Source organism: Pecten maximus, chromosome 8 (genome assembly GCF_902652985.1).
Source record: "Pecten maximus chromosome 8, xPecMax1.1, whole genome shotgun sequence".
In the NCBI taxonomy this organism is placed as follows: domain Eukaryota; kingdom Metazoa; phylum Mollusca; class Bivalvia; order Pectinida; family Pectinidae; genus Pecten; species Pecten maximus.
This window is the reverse complement of record NC_047022.1, coordinates 14610972-14629187: the sequence shown is the minus strand read 5'-3', so window position 1 is coordinate 14629187 and position 18216 is coordinate 14610972.

Here is an 18216-nt window from a genome sequence, read left to right as displayed (position 1 = left end):
ACGTGACACAAACACCTCGGTGTGTCTTTCTCATCTAACGGAAGTTGGACAGACCATATACAATACATTATTGGTAAATCCTCTAAAAAATTTAATTCGATTAGGAATCTTAAATTCATCATTGATAGGAAGTCTCTCCAAACTATGTATTATACTTTTATAAGACCATTACTTAAATACGGAGACACCATATGGGATAATATAACTTTACGCCAAAGTCAGATGTTAGAAAATATACAGCTTGAAGCAGCCAGAATCGTCACTGGGGCAACCAAGCTCACAGGTCACAATAAACTGTATATAGAAACCGGTTAGGGCCCCCTTGTCGTCCGAAGAAGAAAACACAAAATTATTCAATTTCATAAGATTGTTCATGGTCTTTGTCCTTCATATCTTACTAACACTGCCTGCTCGCCGTTTAAATATACATCCATACAACACAAGAAGAGATAATGATTTCTGTCAAGTTAAGTGCCGAACTAATCTATATAAAGACTCTTCCCTACCCTCCTCTGTCGACTTATGGAATTCACTACCCAACGACATAAAATATAGTGCCTCAATTACCAAACTTAAAGCATTCTTAAATATCGACACTAACTCTGTCCCTAAATACTATTACTTCTGCAAGGCTTCGAATGAACTGCAGCTCTTTAAACGATCACCTGTTTAGACGAGATTTAGTTGAGAGTCCTCTTTGTTCATGTAAATTGTCTTCTGAAACTACTGAACATGTTCTCCTCCATTTTCCTAACTATCAACAGCTTAGAATCCAATGTTTTAGTCATCTACAATTATATTGTATATATTATATTGCCATGTATTATTGAATAAAATAAAGTTTACACTAAATGTATAGCTTATTGAATGAAATATGTTAAAAATGGATTTGTGTATGAAAAGGCTATGCATGATGTCTGTAAGTCAGATAAACGATCATAAATTTCCTTTGCTATAATCTGTACACATGTGGTTATCACTTTACAAAATATCATGTGCTTGTGTTTGAAAGATCTGGATAACATTATAAGTTTTAAAAAAAGACAATATATTGAATTACTGGGACATAGCATATTTATATGCAGATTTTAACATTTCTTAAAACATTTCTTCGATTTTCCTCAGATGCATAACGAATGATTAATTTTAGACTCTACCTTATTGCGAAGTGATAATATATTACGTGCTTTATTTATTGTTCTGAATACATGTAGGATTAGAATATAATCAAGTAAAGAACGCAGTGCTTATTCATAAACAAATGATCGTCAGACCTTTCACATTGATATGAAAGACTATTGTTTTAATCACCGTTACCGGCAAATTGTTCTCGTTGAAATTGCTCTCATAAATGTTCCCATTTCATAAAAATATAAAGTTCCAAACATTTTACAGTCAGGAACTTGTCTCGTTACGATTCCTTCTCCTAGGTCCTGTTTTACCAAAATTCATACTGCTTTAGTTTGGCAAAGATTGCCTTAAACGCGGAACAATTTCCCCAAATGATACGTGGTAGGGCAGTGAAAGAAATGTCGTGTGTAAGCTGTTAGCTCCGAAATGGCAGCTCCGGCTGTATTCTCCCAATAACAACGGATAATAATTTGTGAACCGCTTTGGGTGGCTGCTTTGCTGTAATTTAGCGGTATATAAAAATCCAAAATAAAAGTTGATAAATTATAGATATTTTTCCACTTGATGTTGCATCATCGTCAAGTATGTGTATCTGAAATCACCTTCATACTGACTTATCGAATAGTCATTGTTATTTAGGATAACACCTACTGTATATTGTAAAAGTGCATTTCTTATGTAATACTCATTGTAATGTTCACGTATTTTTGAGCTCCCAATAAATACTTGCTAACTTACTACATTGACTTTAAACATATTTTAACCAAAATCGGTGAAAAGGATCAGGCATAAGTTATAGCAACTGATGAAGCCGTCTCCTAACAACAATTATACAAACAGATGACAACATAGACTGTTAATTACATCAATAAAATACTAATTTGTCAAATAAAGTCAATATCATAATTAAACATGTCAAAATCTTCCGCTGGATCTAATAAAAATGTGCACTTGATTAAAAACGTCACAATTTAAATCCAAAGACATATTTTCATTATCAACTAGTAGCAATCTTAGAGATATATTCATATTCAAACTACGTAAATGATTAAAAAGAGCAACACGGACATTTTGTGTAAGTCTGGCATTCAAAGAAGAAGTGATAGGCATTCTCACAAGGGTAGCCACAATGAATACAATTTGAGTCCTGAACCAGGTTTGTACAGTAAAGATCATGTTTGAGAGCACTGCAATTGTGTCTCAAATTTAGTATGGATAATATTGAGTTTTCGTTCTCCACTTAAATAATAAGGGGGACTGAATAATATACGTTTGAATTTAAAGCGGACTTGAAAGAGTGAGAAGGACATGGATCTAATATCATCGCCAAGAGCATTCCACATCATCAAAGATGAAGGTAGAAAAGATTGCTTATGTAAGAGATAATTTGAAGTTGGGAATTCTATAATTTCTCACTATTTCCATAACCGGTGTCTGTTTTCTCCAACAGTATTGGGAAGTATATTTAGTATGAAATTTGGAGTACGATGTCTATCCATTTTATAAATCATTTGTAGTTTTCGTCTTTTCCTTCTATCTGAAAGTAATTCTACATGTAAACCTGTTTCTGTATATAATGACTCGTTTATAGCATATGACGGTAACCCAGTAATTATTCTAGCAGCTTCACGCTGAGCCTTTTTTAACTTTTCCGAATCACATAAATTACACCATCCCAAACTTCACATGCATATTCTAAAACTGGTAATATGTAAGTTTTGTATATTCTTAAAAGAATATCCCGCTTCAGCAAATATTTGGGTTTTCGTAAAATACTAATTTTCTTCATTACCGACTTCTAGATTTCATTCACATGATCAACCCATTTTGCTACATTGCTTGCTACACTTGCTACATTCTCTACCCTCGTTCAAGTTAAATTCTAACTCGATAAAGACAAAGTTTAAATTGATAAATAAAATCTTTGTCAGAATTGTGAATGAAATCGTAAGTGAGATGGTATAAAAATGCCTATTTTCTATGAGTATCAAACTAGGTATATTACGTGATTTTCATTTAAATCTCGCTAAACATCCTGTAAATTTATTTTTCATTATTCGGTTATATATCATGAATCATTACGATATCAAATTCTTGTATCGAAGTAACATATTAATCTCTTGCATCATTTTTTTTTTTTTCTTTGCCAATATTTTCAATTCTATTTTGTAGAATCAGAAATCGGGAGAGTCAAATAACCATTATACACCGAAGAGAGCTGATTACATGTTTTATAGTCTAACAGGCAATATATCAATATCGCAATACTATGGCTTTGAGACGAAACATTCCGTTTATTTCTCCATATTGTTTTTAACATTAGTGTCTCTATGTGTACCGGTCTGTAGAAAAAGTACCAATTTGGATCGGTATCGGTGGAAAATGAAAACGTGTTTAGACAATATCACTTAATTACTGCGACAATTCAAATATATACAAATATACTATTTCATCATTGGAACTTGGGACGAAATCCTAGCCCATTGTCCATATATGTATCATATTATAATAATACATATATATTGACCATGGGTTGAGAATCCGTGGCAAAAATAATACCAGTATATATATATATATATATATGGACCGTAGACGGGGATTTCGTCCCTGTGGTTTTTATTCTACTGGTATTTATTTGAGGATTTTTTTTATGAATTCCAACATCTGAGTCCCGGCTACACACTGTTAACTTCCCTGTCAAATATACAGTACTCCTCAAACATTCAGAACAAATACAGAGGAAATATTTATACTAGTATAAAATCTGCAAAATTAACTGTTTTGTACAATTTTGTTCCCTGTGCATATTTTTTTTAACTAACGTTGATATGTCAGAGATAAGAGGTAATAGAATTAAACAACTCCTGGAGATGTACCACCCATTATCAAAGTTAATCTGACAAGGCGCTTAAAATTACATAAAAAAAAAAAAAAAAAAATTTAGAAAAAAAATCCCTAATATTTCAGATGAAAAAAGGAACTGAGTGATTCAGTTTGTTTCAAGGCGGACATACGTGTAGGACTTGTTGTTTTCAACACAAGTGGCCGATATTCGTTCTTAAAGAACAAGGCATGCATTCCCATTATTTCATTTCCGTCAAACGACAATTACTAATAGGACACCTTCCAGGAATTCCGTCAAAGTTGAATTTGACGTCATGATACACTGTAGTATGTTTCTATAGAATGAGGGAAAGGCCTGAATGATTTCCGGAACAACCGCAGGGTATATCAGCAAAACGCTGGTTGTTTTAATCTTCATGAAATTATGTTTCGATTCATTTAACCTGATGAGGACAATCAAAACACTTTTATAAATTATAGATCTACACAATAGCTACAATAATAGGCAAATAAACATTGAAATACATGTATAACTGTTATTTGTCCGACATGCATTTTCATAGCGTAATACTGATGTATACTGTAAACTAATTTGATAAACGTACATTAACAACAGTTGTGAATGAGTACACATACACCGGAAGTGACAGATACTAGAGCTATCTTATCCAACCACTTAGCAGTCATCGTGTTTCCGGTAAATCGAGGAAGGTTCTAGAGCAGAGTACACACTGCACAAAGCCTGCTATAACTACACATATTAAACATATACAGGATAAGCGTGTAGATTAATACCCATTTGAAGTTCTGCCTTTATGTATTAAGCAATACTTACGCTTAATAAGTAAATGGCTATGTAAGATGTATCTACTGTAACATATGTATACATGTAGATTTAAACCCCAATGACGTCTGGACTGTTTATTGATCAGAGACGATCATTCAATTAGTTTTCTAGTCCATACCTAAATGATACTTAGTTTAATCTCTGCTTTATTTGTCAATTTCTATCTAACAATATATATATATATATAACATAAAAATTATACAAAAATAATAATCAGAAAGAAGTGTCAAGACACTTATATAAAACTGACACCTATATGTATATAGGTTGACGTTACATAACAGCATAAACATGATAAAACACGACATCGTATCATAATGACAATAGAGTCGTGAAAACATCAGTTGGACTTTGATCAAATAATTTTTTTAAATACATTGTAGTTAATAAAAAGTGGAAATTATTTACAATAACGTTGTTGATGAGTTTACTTCAAAAGCAACAACGATGGATGTCAACATAATAACGCAACCATAATTTAAACTCAAAATTGATTAAAAGTTAAACGAGGAAACATATTAACACAAATATAAATTATATGGCGACACATGAAAAAGTACAATGAGAACCGACTGGCAACATAGAGGTTTATTGTGTATGTATTTTTACCTATTTTTATTTAAGGGACACAATTTTGAGATACAGTCGAACATGTCCTGGAAGTGACGTGTATATATAAAAACAGAAAAATGTTTGAAAAGACCATCTGTTTAGGTTCCTAATTAAACAATCAGATATATAAGAACATCTGTATATAATCAACCTGCCGACAAAGGCCATCCGCTCCGTTGAATGGTATTTGTAGACAGGATTGACTGTATAATCGTGAAATAATAGCCTCATTATCGAGATAGGGATAGTAGTGTAAAGTAAAACCATATATATCTATGTAGTCAACACCACCTCACTCTCTGTAAATAACAATAATGTGCAATTAGGTAAAAAAGAAAATAACAAGACAACGTGAAATTTTATTCAACAACATTTCTCCATATTGTAATGTCACAATCAATGTTGTTCTTTGTGGTTCTCCAAACCTGTCAGACGAGCAAAACGGATATATTTTTAAATCCGTACAGACCTATATTAAAAATAGTAATCGGTTCTAAGGTCACTTAAAAATAATTCACTTCAATAGATCCCCCCCCCTCCTCCCCCCCCCCCCCCCCCCCCCCCCCCCCCCCCCCCCTTTTTTTTTTTTTTTTTTTTTTTGTTATTGTTCTCTTCTTCCTGGCTTTCCAGCTCTCCTTTTCTTAACAAATATCTAACTCTAGAAAACTTAATTGGTGATAGTGTATATTATTGTAGATATGTTATAGATATACAATGTATTTTGGGAGAAGGCGTTTCTAAGTTGAGATAACTTGTGCCTTATCCTTGTTGTTATATTGAACAATAAAAATATGTTTAAATCAATCAATCAAGAAAATAAGAAAAATTTAGAATACATGTACAGAGATGCGAGTACGTGATAATGGACTGAGGAATGGGGAATAATAATAAATGTTATTGTACCAAACCAAGCTTTGTTTGGTCCGTTATAAAGTAATTGTACTTTAGTCCTAGATTCTGTTTCCTCTGGTCCCTACGCCAGACCTAATACATTTAAATGGATAATTGTCTGGTACGTGAAGAGCATCTGTCCATCAACATGTCTTACGTCTGTTGTAGAGGTCAGTTGACAGTTGACACGCGAGCTAATTTGATGCATACTCCGCAATACTATTTATTAAGACTGTAAAGAATATGTACTTTATTTATTACTATAACAAACACAGTATCATAATGTTTACAATGCAGGTAAATAATCTCAATCAAAACAACCATTTCAATACGTTCGATGAGTTTAATGATATTTGTTTATAATGTAATTTATGAACACCAGTCTAGTTTCATGCAAGGTCGTTCTACTGTTTATCAATTAATTGAAATATAGACCATAATGTTTGTGTGGCGCTAGAGAAAAAATAGCACATGTCCTGTTTTCTGTGACATATCAAAGGCTTTTAATAGGGTTTGGCATTTGAGCCTACTGACAAATTTAAAATCTTACGGAATTTCTTGAAACCTTTTAGAATGGTTTAGAATTGCCTCTATCATATAAACCAGAGCTTTTTCACTGGGGATTCGCTTTCCTCCATTGGTTACATTAAGGCAGGAGTGCCCCAGGGCTCTATTTTAGGTCCTTTACATTTTTAATATACTTTAATGATATCTCTGAATTGTTTCTCTCTTCATCTCGTCATTTCGCCGATGATGCATCTATTATTAAATCATCTTCTTTATGTGTTGAAATTGAAATTGAAATTAATCAAGACTTACAATCACTTGATTCTTGGGCAAATCAGTGGCTAGTCAGTTTTAACCCTTGTAAAAGTTTTGTTTGACCAGCTTGATATTATCTTTGGTGGTAAATCTTTAAATTTAACTGAGTACTTGAGTGTTGTTTTTAATTCGAGCTGGAAATAATCTGATCATGTCGATCATATTTATAACTCAGTAATGAAGAAAATAAATGCACTCAGAATGTTGAAATATATTCTTAGTGGGAAAACTTTGTTGAAAATTTATAACATTTTTATTTTACCAGTATTTGAATATGCATGCAAATTATGGGTTGGGTGTACTCTATGTGAATCATAATTACTTGAAAAGGCTCAAAGAGAAGCACAACGTATCATTACAGGTCTCCCATCATATGTAAACATCAATGCTTTATATCTTGAAACAGGTTTATTGAGTAAACAGTACTCATCTTCGTTTTGACCATCAACTTTACTTTCTTGAAACTTGGAAACAAGACCTTCTCTTTCTCTATTTTTAAATCCGTTGTTTCACATCCAGTAAATCCCCAAAATGCACCTTCTTTGTACAGTTTTGGAGAAATAGAATAAAATATTTTGTATTCTAAGTTGAGGAACAAATGTAGTTAATCAAACTATCATCTTTTTAGCATAAATTTAACTGACACTTCTGAGCGTTCCTTTGGAAATCGCTGTGAGTTTCTTATTCATTTGTCCTCATAATATCATGCAAAGATGCATCCTTTTCTGAAATTTACAAAATCTAAATCTGGAGGTTGTCATTGATTTAATTTTACTATTTCAAGGCAATGAAACTCTGTCAATAGATGTAAACTAAAAAATTTTTTAGAAGTCTGCAAAATTATATAAAATCTAGCTAAAGGTTTCGGTAATGTGATATGATACATCGTACTGATTTTCAGCTGTCGGTTATACAGTTAAAAATACAATTAAAGTTGATATATGTGTTTAAATTTAACCATACCATATATCAATCAATCGCTAGTCCGGACAAGAAAAACAAGTACATTTGACTTCTCGATGTGCATGCAACTGTCAATATCCTTACGCCGCTATGCTAGCGGAAAAAAGAAAAGCAAGCTTATTTTCGATAGTTATTATTTTACATGATTCTTTGATGATGTGTTCATGATGAGGGTTTCTTGATTATTTCATCGTTATTGAATAATATCTTTTGATTTTATTTGTCCTATCACAAACGGTGTTTGCGTGAATACCGTTAGAGCAAGGGTACTCAACGCCGTTTCCTGATCCAAATCAGTAGCGTGTGTGCCCACCCTGGCATCTCCCCTTACTCTCCTCAACATTGACCCCACCAAGGTGTTTATTGCCCTTTGAGGGATATTATTCCACTCCTGAATAAGGGCCTACGTGAGTTGAGCGACGTTATATTGGACGTTGACGCGCTCTGCTAACCCCCCTGTTTAGTTCCTCACACAAATGCTCGTTTGGGGACCGTATCTGAACTGTATGGTGACCAATCAAGAACTGGAACGTTGTTTTGATCCAGAAAGTCGAGGCAAACCCTAGCAACATGGGGCTTCGCGTTGTCCTGTGGCAACGTAAGTTTACGTTGATGGATAAGAAGAAGAACGTGTGGTCTCAAGACCTGATCCCGATATTTTACTGCTGTAAGATTACCATCGATAAATACGAGAGGTGTGTTCACGCCTCGAGATATCCCTGCCCATACCATAACAGACCCTTCCCTGAATCTGTCGCTTGTCGTTACGCAAGCGTCAGAATGTCGCTCACCACGACGTCGATAGACACGTTGTCGTCAATCTGACCTGTAAAGTGTAAAGCGAGACTCGTCACTGAACAACACACGTCTCCAATGAGCCAAACCAAACCGATTAGGTACATGCTGCATTCGACGTTGGCGTCGCCTCTGAGTTAATGGTTGACCAACATATAGGAACGCCGTGGGTTTAAATGAAACTTCCGCAACCGATTTCTTAACGTTCTTGGGAGACACTGTCCGACCATGAGAGCCGACGGAGGTGCACGAGACGCCTCTATTCTTGACGTCGCAATGTAATGTGCGGGCGTCCGCTCCTGGGACGGTTAACCAATCTCCTTGTGACTCTGAGACGGCCCAACTAAACTGGATATTGTTGTCTATGTACACCCTATAGCTGGGTTACATGACGTTGCGGATGTCCCTGCAGTATCAGAGCAATGGCCCTGCTTCCCCTATCGACTTCAAACGCGGCATTTCGCTGTACAATCGCTTCGAACAGAATTGTTGTGTAACTGATCTGTACTGTTCCAATGTGCGATTTATATTGGTTTACCAGCACATATGGTGCAAGAATACCCCCAGATGCACGCTTTCTTGAATAATCTGCTGAAAGCATGTAGCGTCGCGCGGTATCACGGTCGACAGAATTTTAACTGAAGAACATTTTCAAAGTGTACGCACAGGTACCTGACTCGTTTTATAAAATAATAACATATAAGAGTACACATTATTTCATTTATATGTACTCTTACAAGTATTTATTTTATAAAACCAGACAACCACCTGTGGTGCACGGAGTTAGCTCATTGTGATTAAAATTGAATCTAGACCACGTGTCTAAAAGTTATATTAGAAAAATCGAACTTGTGTTTCTTTTTCCCGCTAGTGTATACATAGCTATATGAGGGCGGTTTATATCTATTTGATAAAACGGTCAACAATCAGTTCGATAACATACTGCTTCCGTATAAACTGTCAGTCCAATGAATACAGGAGGTTGACAATAACAAGAGCTTCCGTAAACAGTTCATTGTTGAGATGGCCTCAAACAAATGTTCTGTGTATATAGAGCTGCTACAGATTCATACACAAACAGTGATTTTATACTTGTAAACTGATATAGTGCAGAGAATATATAGGGGTGCTCATTTAGTCTGTCACTTTTAAGTTTGATGAATTGGACAAGGGAGACTAATTCATCATTAACTACAAAACTAAACTGAGTATTGAACATTAAAGTATTTGGTCATTCAAAATAATATCTGATCTGTAATTTATTCCTGATTAATACCGATAATATTTATCGTTCGTTACAGTTTGACAAAAAATGAAATTTGTCTCCATTATCGTATTGATGACAAAGTTTGCAAATCCTGTTTTCTGTGGGTGTACTGTTCCTCCTATCATTATTATGTAACATTACATGTTTGAAATAAACAGTAAATACTAGCTTGCCCTGGAGGGAGATCTGTCACGTATCTTTAACGTAAATCTCTCGCTTTGAATTCTGTAGTAGGTCCTTTTAAGAGAACTGAAAACATTTTTTTTCCAATTATGTATGACAGTACTTTCATTGTTGACTTTCAAAACCACGTGATCAATTGCATTCATCAAAGATATTTAATACATTTAATAGTTGTGAATAATAATTCTATATCATAAAGATTGATACATATAAAGTTTATTAGATGACAAATTTTGTTATACACTCAGCGGAAATCGTCAAAAATCAAATGATGAGATTTTCATGTAACCACAGGAAATCAACAAAGGAATTTAATTATAAAAGACTTGTAAGGCAGGAGTCCCGTGCCAGTCACATCGGGAGCGGGGGTCAAGGTTGGAGGTGAGGGGACTCTATATAGTAATGCGGTCATGAGACAGGCAATGCGATATATATATTTTACAAGTTATATTGAATCGTTAATTTAGTCTTTCAAAAACTTCAATGATATATCTAAATTATCTTAATGATGTAGGTATTCAAGATGATATTAACATTTCCCCTACAAACTAGTTCTCCTTAAGATGTTTTTCAATGCCGTTTTTTTCCGCGTCGGAGGAACATAGCAGGGCTTAACACGATGTTAATCGTTACACATACATGTGTGTATATACTGATCATCTAACAAAGGCGTTGAATCTGAATACCGTATACATGTACTATATACATGCGTTGTAAATCCTTAAGTAACGGACTCCATGGTCGAAACAGCTCCCGGACGAAACCTATCTCTCGTGAGAAAAGGGGATGCATTATGGCTACACGGTTCAGTCTCTCAAAGATGACCAGTGGAAAAATAGGAAGTGACCACGAGTGGATGAAGTGACCACCCCTTATCTTATCTTAAAGAATTTACACAAAGCTTGACCAAAGTGACCACTTCCTTTACTGACCACGACTTTGTGGCCTTCAAATTACTCAAAGGTCAACAACAGAACTATGCATGTGATTGTGTGTGTGTGTGTGTGTGGGAGGGGGGGGGGGTGGGGTGGGGTGGGGGGGGGGGGGGGGGGGGGGGGTCATGGTTTTACCCACCCCAGCCCCATGTTGTGGTTTTACCCACTCCAACCCCATGTCATGCTTTTACCCAACACCGCCCACCCCATGTCCGGGTTTTACCCACCCCAATCCCGTGTTGTGGATTTACCCACCACCATCCCATGTCATGGCTTTAACCACCCCAACCACATGTCAGGGTTTTACCCACCCCATGTCATGGTTTACTCACCCCGATCCTATGTTGTGGTTTTACCAACTCCCACCCCATGTCATGGTTTTACCCACCACCACCCCATGTCATGGTTTTACCCACCCCATCCCATGTCCCGATGTGGATTTACCCACCCCAATCCCATGGTTTTACCCACCCAAACCCCGTGTTGTGGATTTACCCACCCCAATCCCATGTCACGGCTTTAACCATCCCAACCACATGTCATGGTTTTACCCACCCCACGTCATGGTTTTACCCACCCCAATCATATGTTGTTGATTTACCCACCCCTATCCCATATTGTGGTTTTACCCACCCCCATCCCCTGTTGCGGTTTTAACCACCCCAATCCCATGTTGTGGTTTTACCCACCCCCACCCAAGTCTTGATTTTACCAACCCCCAATTCCATGTTGTGGATTTACCCATCCCGATCCCATGTTGTGGTTCTACCCACCCCAAACCCCATGTCATCGTTTTACTCACCCCCATCCCCTGTTGCGGTTTTAACCACCCCAATCCCATGTTGTGGTTACCAAACCCCCACCCAAGTCTTGATTTTACCAACCCCCACCCCATGCTGTGGATTTACCCACCCTAATCCCATATTGTGGTTTTACCAACCCCAAACCCAATGTCGTGGTTTTACGCACCCCCACCCCATGTCATCGTATTACCCACCCCAATCCCATGTTGTGGTTTTACCCATCCCAACCCCATGTTAAGGTTTTAACCACCCCAATCCCCTGTTGTGGTTTTACCCACCCCAATCCCGTGTTGTGGATTTACCCACCCCCATCCCATGTCATGGTATTACCCACCCCAATCCCCTGTTGTGGTTTTACCAACTCCCACCCCATGTCATGGTTTTACTCACGCCAATGCGGTGTTGTGGATTTACCCACCCCAATCCAGTGTTGTGGATTTACCCACCCCAATCCCATGTCATGGTTTTACCCATCACCACCCATGTCAGGGTTTTACCCAACCCAACCCAATGTTGTGGATTTACCCACCCCCATCCCATGTCACGGCTTTAACCATCCCGACCACATGTCAGGGTTTTACCCACCCCATGTCATGGTTTTACCCACCCCAATCCATGTTATGGATTTACCCACCCCTATCCCATATTGTGGTTTTACCCACCCCTAACCCGATGTCGTGATTTTACCCACCCCCATCCCCTGTTGCGGTTTTAACCACCCCAATCCATGTTGTGGTTTTACCCAGCCCCGCCCAAGTCTTGATTTTACCCACCCCAATCCCATGTTGCGGTTTTAACCACCCCTACCCCATGTTGTGGTTTTACCCACCCCAAACCCCATGTCATCGTTTTAGTCACCCCCATCCCCTGTTGCGGTTTTAACCACCCCAATCCCATGTTGTGGTTTTACCAAACCCCCACCCAAGTCTTGATTTTACCAATCCCCACCCCATGTTGTGGATTTACCCACCCCGAACCCCATGTCGTGGATTTTATCCCAACCCCCATTCCATATAATGGTATTACAAACCCCAATCCCATGTTGTGGATTTACCAACCCCATCCCATGTCATGGTATTACCCACCCCTAATCCCCATGTTGTGGTTTTACCTACCCCAATCCCATGTCATGGTTTTACCAACCCCAATCCCATGTCATGGTTTTACCCCACCCCCATCCCATATCATGGTTTTACCCACCACCACCCCATGTCAGGGTTTTACCCACCCCAATCCCGTGTTGTGGATTTACCCACCCCAATCCCGTGTTGTGGATTTACCCAACCCCATCCCAGGTCATGGTTTTACCCACCCCAATCCCCCGTTGTGGATTAACCCAGCCCTATCCCATGTCCTGGTTTTACCCCCCCCCCCCCCCCCCCCCCCCCCACCCACCCCATGCCATGGTTTTACCCACCCCTATCCCGTGTTGTGGATTTACCCACCCCTATCCCATGTCATGGTTTTACCCACCCCTATCCCATATTGTGGTTTTACCCACCCCTAACCCCATGTCGTGGTTTTACCCACACCCATCCCCTGTTGCGGTTTTAACCATCCCATCCCATGTCATGGTTTTACTCACCCCTATCCCATATTGTGGTTTTACCCACCCCTAACCCCATGTCGTGGTTTTACCCACCCCCATCCCCTGTTGCGGTTTTACCCACTCCCACCCCATGTCAGGGTTTTACCCACCCCACCCCATGTCAGGGTTTTACCCACCCCAATCCCGTGTTGTGGATTTACCCACCCCAATCCCGTGTTGTGGATTTACCCAACCCAATCCCATGTCATGGCTTTAACCACTCCAACCACATGTCATGGTTTTACCCATCCTAATCACATGTTGTGGATTTACCCATCCCGATCCCATGTTTTGGTTTTACCCACCCCCACCCCATGTCATGGTTTTACCCACCACCCCCCCATCCCATGTCATGGTTTTACCCACCACCCCCCATCCATCCATGTCATGGTTTTACTCACCACCATCCCATGTCCTGGTTTTACCAACCCCCATCCCATGTCGTGGTTTTACCAACCCCCACCCCATGTTATGGTTTTACCCACCCCAATCCCCTTTTGTGGTTTTACCAACTCCCACCCATGTCATGGTTTTACCCACCCCAATCCCGTGTTGTGGATTTACCCAACCCCATCCCATGTCATGGTATTACCCACCCCATACCCCTGTCATGGTTTTACCCACCCCCATCCAAGGTCATGGTTTTACCCACCCCAATCCCCCGTTGTGGATTAACCCAGCCCTATCCCATGTCCTGGTTTTACCCACCCCCACCCCATGTCATGGTTTTACCCACCACCATCCCATGTCATGGTTTTACCCACCACCATCCTATGTCATGGTATTACCCCACCCCAATCCCATGTTGTGGTTTTACCCACCCCAATCCCCTGTTGTGGTTTTACCAACTCCCCACCCCATGTCATGGTTTTATCCCCCCCCCCCCTCCATCCCATGTCATGGTTTTACCCACCCCAATCCCGTGTTGTGGATTTACCAAACCCCATCCCAATTTCATGGTATTACCCACCCCCACCCCATGTCATGGTTTTACCCACCACCATCCCATGTCATGGTTTTACCCACCCCCATCCCAGGTCATGGTTTTACCCACCCCAATCCCCCGTTGCGGATTAACCCAGCCCTATCCCATGTCCTGGTTTTACCCACCCCCACCCCATGTCATGGTTTTACCCACCACCATCCCATGTCATGGTTTTACCCACCCCCACCCCATGTCATGGTTTTACCCACCACCCCCCTCCATCCCATGTCATGGTTTTACTCACCCCCATCCCATGTCGTGGTTTTACCAACCCCCATCCCATGTCGTGGTTTTACCCACCGCCCCCACCCAATGTCATGGTTTTACCCACCACCACCCCATGTCATGGTTTTACCAACCCCCATCCCATGTCATGGTATTACCCAACCCCAATCACATGTCATGGTTTTACCCACCACCACCCCATGTCATGGTTTTACCCACCACCACCCCATGTCATGGTTTTCTCCGAAAGGTGTTGACTTGTTACACATAAAACTGAATTTGAATGTCCCAGGGAAATATTCACCTTAAGAACCCTGATCATGAAAATCATTAGTGTTCATGTTCCCAGAAGCTAACGTCAACAGATTTTTGATGTTTTGAGTGTCATGTAAAACAAGTAGAACGCATGTGTAGACGATTTTATCATTTATTTATCCTGTGAGCTACAAAGATATATACTATAACATTGTTATATGGTAAAAACAGATATACATGTATATGTATAATATAACATAGACATGGAATAAAACACATAACATCATATATAACCATGGGATTGGCCAAAATAGATAACCACAGAATCAACCGTGATAGATCAACTCATGATCAAATAACTACGGGATCAACCATGTTAAAGAACCACAGAATCAACCGTGATAAAATAACCATGGAATCAACTCGTGATAAAATAACCACGGAATCAACTGTGATAAATCAACTCGTGGTAAAATAACCACGGAATCAACTGTGATAAATCAACTCGTGATAAAATAACCACAGAATCAACCGTGATTAATCAACCATGTTAAATAACCACAGAATCAACCATGATAAATCAACTCGTGATAAAATAACTACGGGATCAACCGTGTTAAAGAACCCCAGAATCAACTGTGATAAAATAACCATGGAATCAACCGTGATAAATCAACCATGTTAAAGAACCACAGAATCAACAGTGATAAAATAACCATGGAATCAACCTTGATAAATCAACCGTGTTAAAGAACCACAGAATCAACAGTGATAAAAAAACCATGGAATCAACCGTGATAAATCAACCGTGTTAAAGAACCACAGAATCAACAGTGATAAAATAACCATAGAATCAACCGTGATGAAATAACCACGGAATCAACAGTGATAAAATAACCAGGGAATCAACCGTGATGAAATAACCACAAAATCAACTGTGATAAAATAACAACAGAATCAACTGTGATCAAATAACCACGGAATCAACTGTGATGAAATAACCAAGGAATCAACCGTAATGAAATAACCATGAAATCAACTCGTGATAAATAACCACGAAATCAACTCGTGATAAAATAACCACGAAATCAACTGTGATAAAATAACAACAGAATCAACTGTGACAAAAATAACCACAGAATTAAAGGTGATAGAAATGCAAAGTTTTCCTACTGGTCATGTTCCCTTCATAGGAAGATGTGTAAAATAAGTAAATATGTCTCAATATCACAATAAAATACATTCACTTCAGATATACCAGCTCAAACCATGAGAACTTAACCAACAGCTGTACATGTTTTTCATGTTAACAGCTATAAGTATAGCGAAACCCATGTATACAGAAATGTCCAACTTACAAACATTGTTCTATCAATGGGGAAGCTGTACAATTGTTTTAGCAATAATTTATTTCAACATTGTAAGATAACTTAGTTATAATATACAGGATCTTAAATGGGTTTTCATTTAATAATGAGACTTAATGAACCATTTCATTTTTTTTTTTTTTGTATTCAAGAATTGGTGAGCGAAAAAAAATTGTGATATGAGTTTCATGAAAATTATATCAAATAAAAACAAATTTGAGATACTTTTTATCGCAAAACTTACATTTCAACAGGTTTTAAAGTCAAAATGTGGAGGGCAAAATCAAAGGCAGCCATGTTGTTGTGCTGTGTACAACTTATTTGAAGAATCAGTCACAATCGATTTCTGATTAGCACCAAGAAAGAAAAAACGTCCCAGGTTATAGTGACACTAGTGACATACACACAAAAAATATTTCACAGGCAAATTCACTGCATAACAACAGGCCAATTATATGACAAAACATATCTCCAGAAAATAATAAATAACCTTAGATCGTATACTCAGTCGATAACATGGCCCCAGGTCATTATTAATAAATGTTTTTAATTCCTCATCTAGCAAATTTTTCTTGAAAGCATTACAGAATTTGAGGAATTTAATTTTAATCAACATTTCTTTCTTCAATAGAACACAGCTTTCCTATAGATAATTTTATGTTGAAGGAATGGGGCCCCCTCTGCCTTTTTTTTTTTTTTTTTTTTTTTTAAATATTCTTGTATTTGTACATTAATGTATCAACTTCAGCCAGTTTGTAACATCAATCAGATTGAAGGTTATCAGTGGACAGTGTATGAAGAATGTTTTATATATTCAGTTTTATTGGGTCATAAGTCAGAAGTGTATTCCAACCAATTATTTTAAGAATTAGTCAGTTTTTAATCTGAATATATGTTACTCATGATCAGATCATGAGCACTTGAGGCCAATACAAAGTCCATGATAGCTCAGCCAGAGTGCCAGCCACGAAATCTCGGATGACGATTCGATTTGTGTGGTTTGATGCTCCCTGCGTACCACCATCGGTTTGTGTTTCATGCAGATCGTGAAGCTGAGAAATGAACCTGTCTGTACTGTTATGGTTATGTCTAACAGTAAGACACTTTACCCTAATTGCTCTGGATGGTATATATGTGATGGGTCTCCTGCATGTTGTTCAGTGAGGTAGTCACCAACTACTACAAGGATATTCTGCCTCAAAATGATCCAGGCTGTTCACTGGGCAAGATTAATGTAGCAAACAAACTGAACAATCTAACCTTTCTGCATAACAGATATGTAGAGGATGTACATGGGCAGGTCCTTATCAAAGCAAAAACATAATAACTCTGGTCAAAACTATAATCAAGTACCATTGATGTCACACTAATATCACATGTACATCGCATGATTAAATTTTAAAAGTTTTTTTTAAAATTAAACAATATAATATTATGTCTGACATTTTTAACAGAAATGCCGAAGCATTGTTTATTGTGTGAGAGCCTATAGAGTACAAGCTGGGTGACCTCCAGTCAACACTTCACTTTATCATAGCTCACACATGTACACCACTTAGCACAATCAAGTGTCTCCATTCAACAATCCTACCCCCCTCCCCCTGTCCTTGGTCCAGCTGGAATATCCGTCCCCTTTCCTCATGTTTCTACTTCAGCTAAAATACAAACAGTCAACCCTTTCTGGCTAAAATATCTGTTCCCTT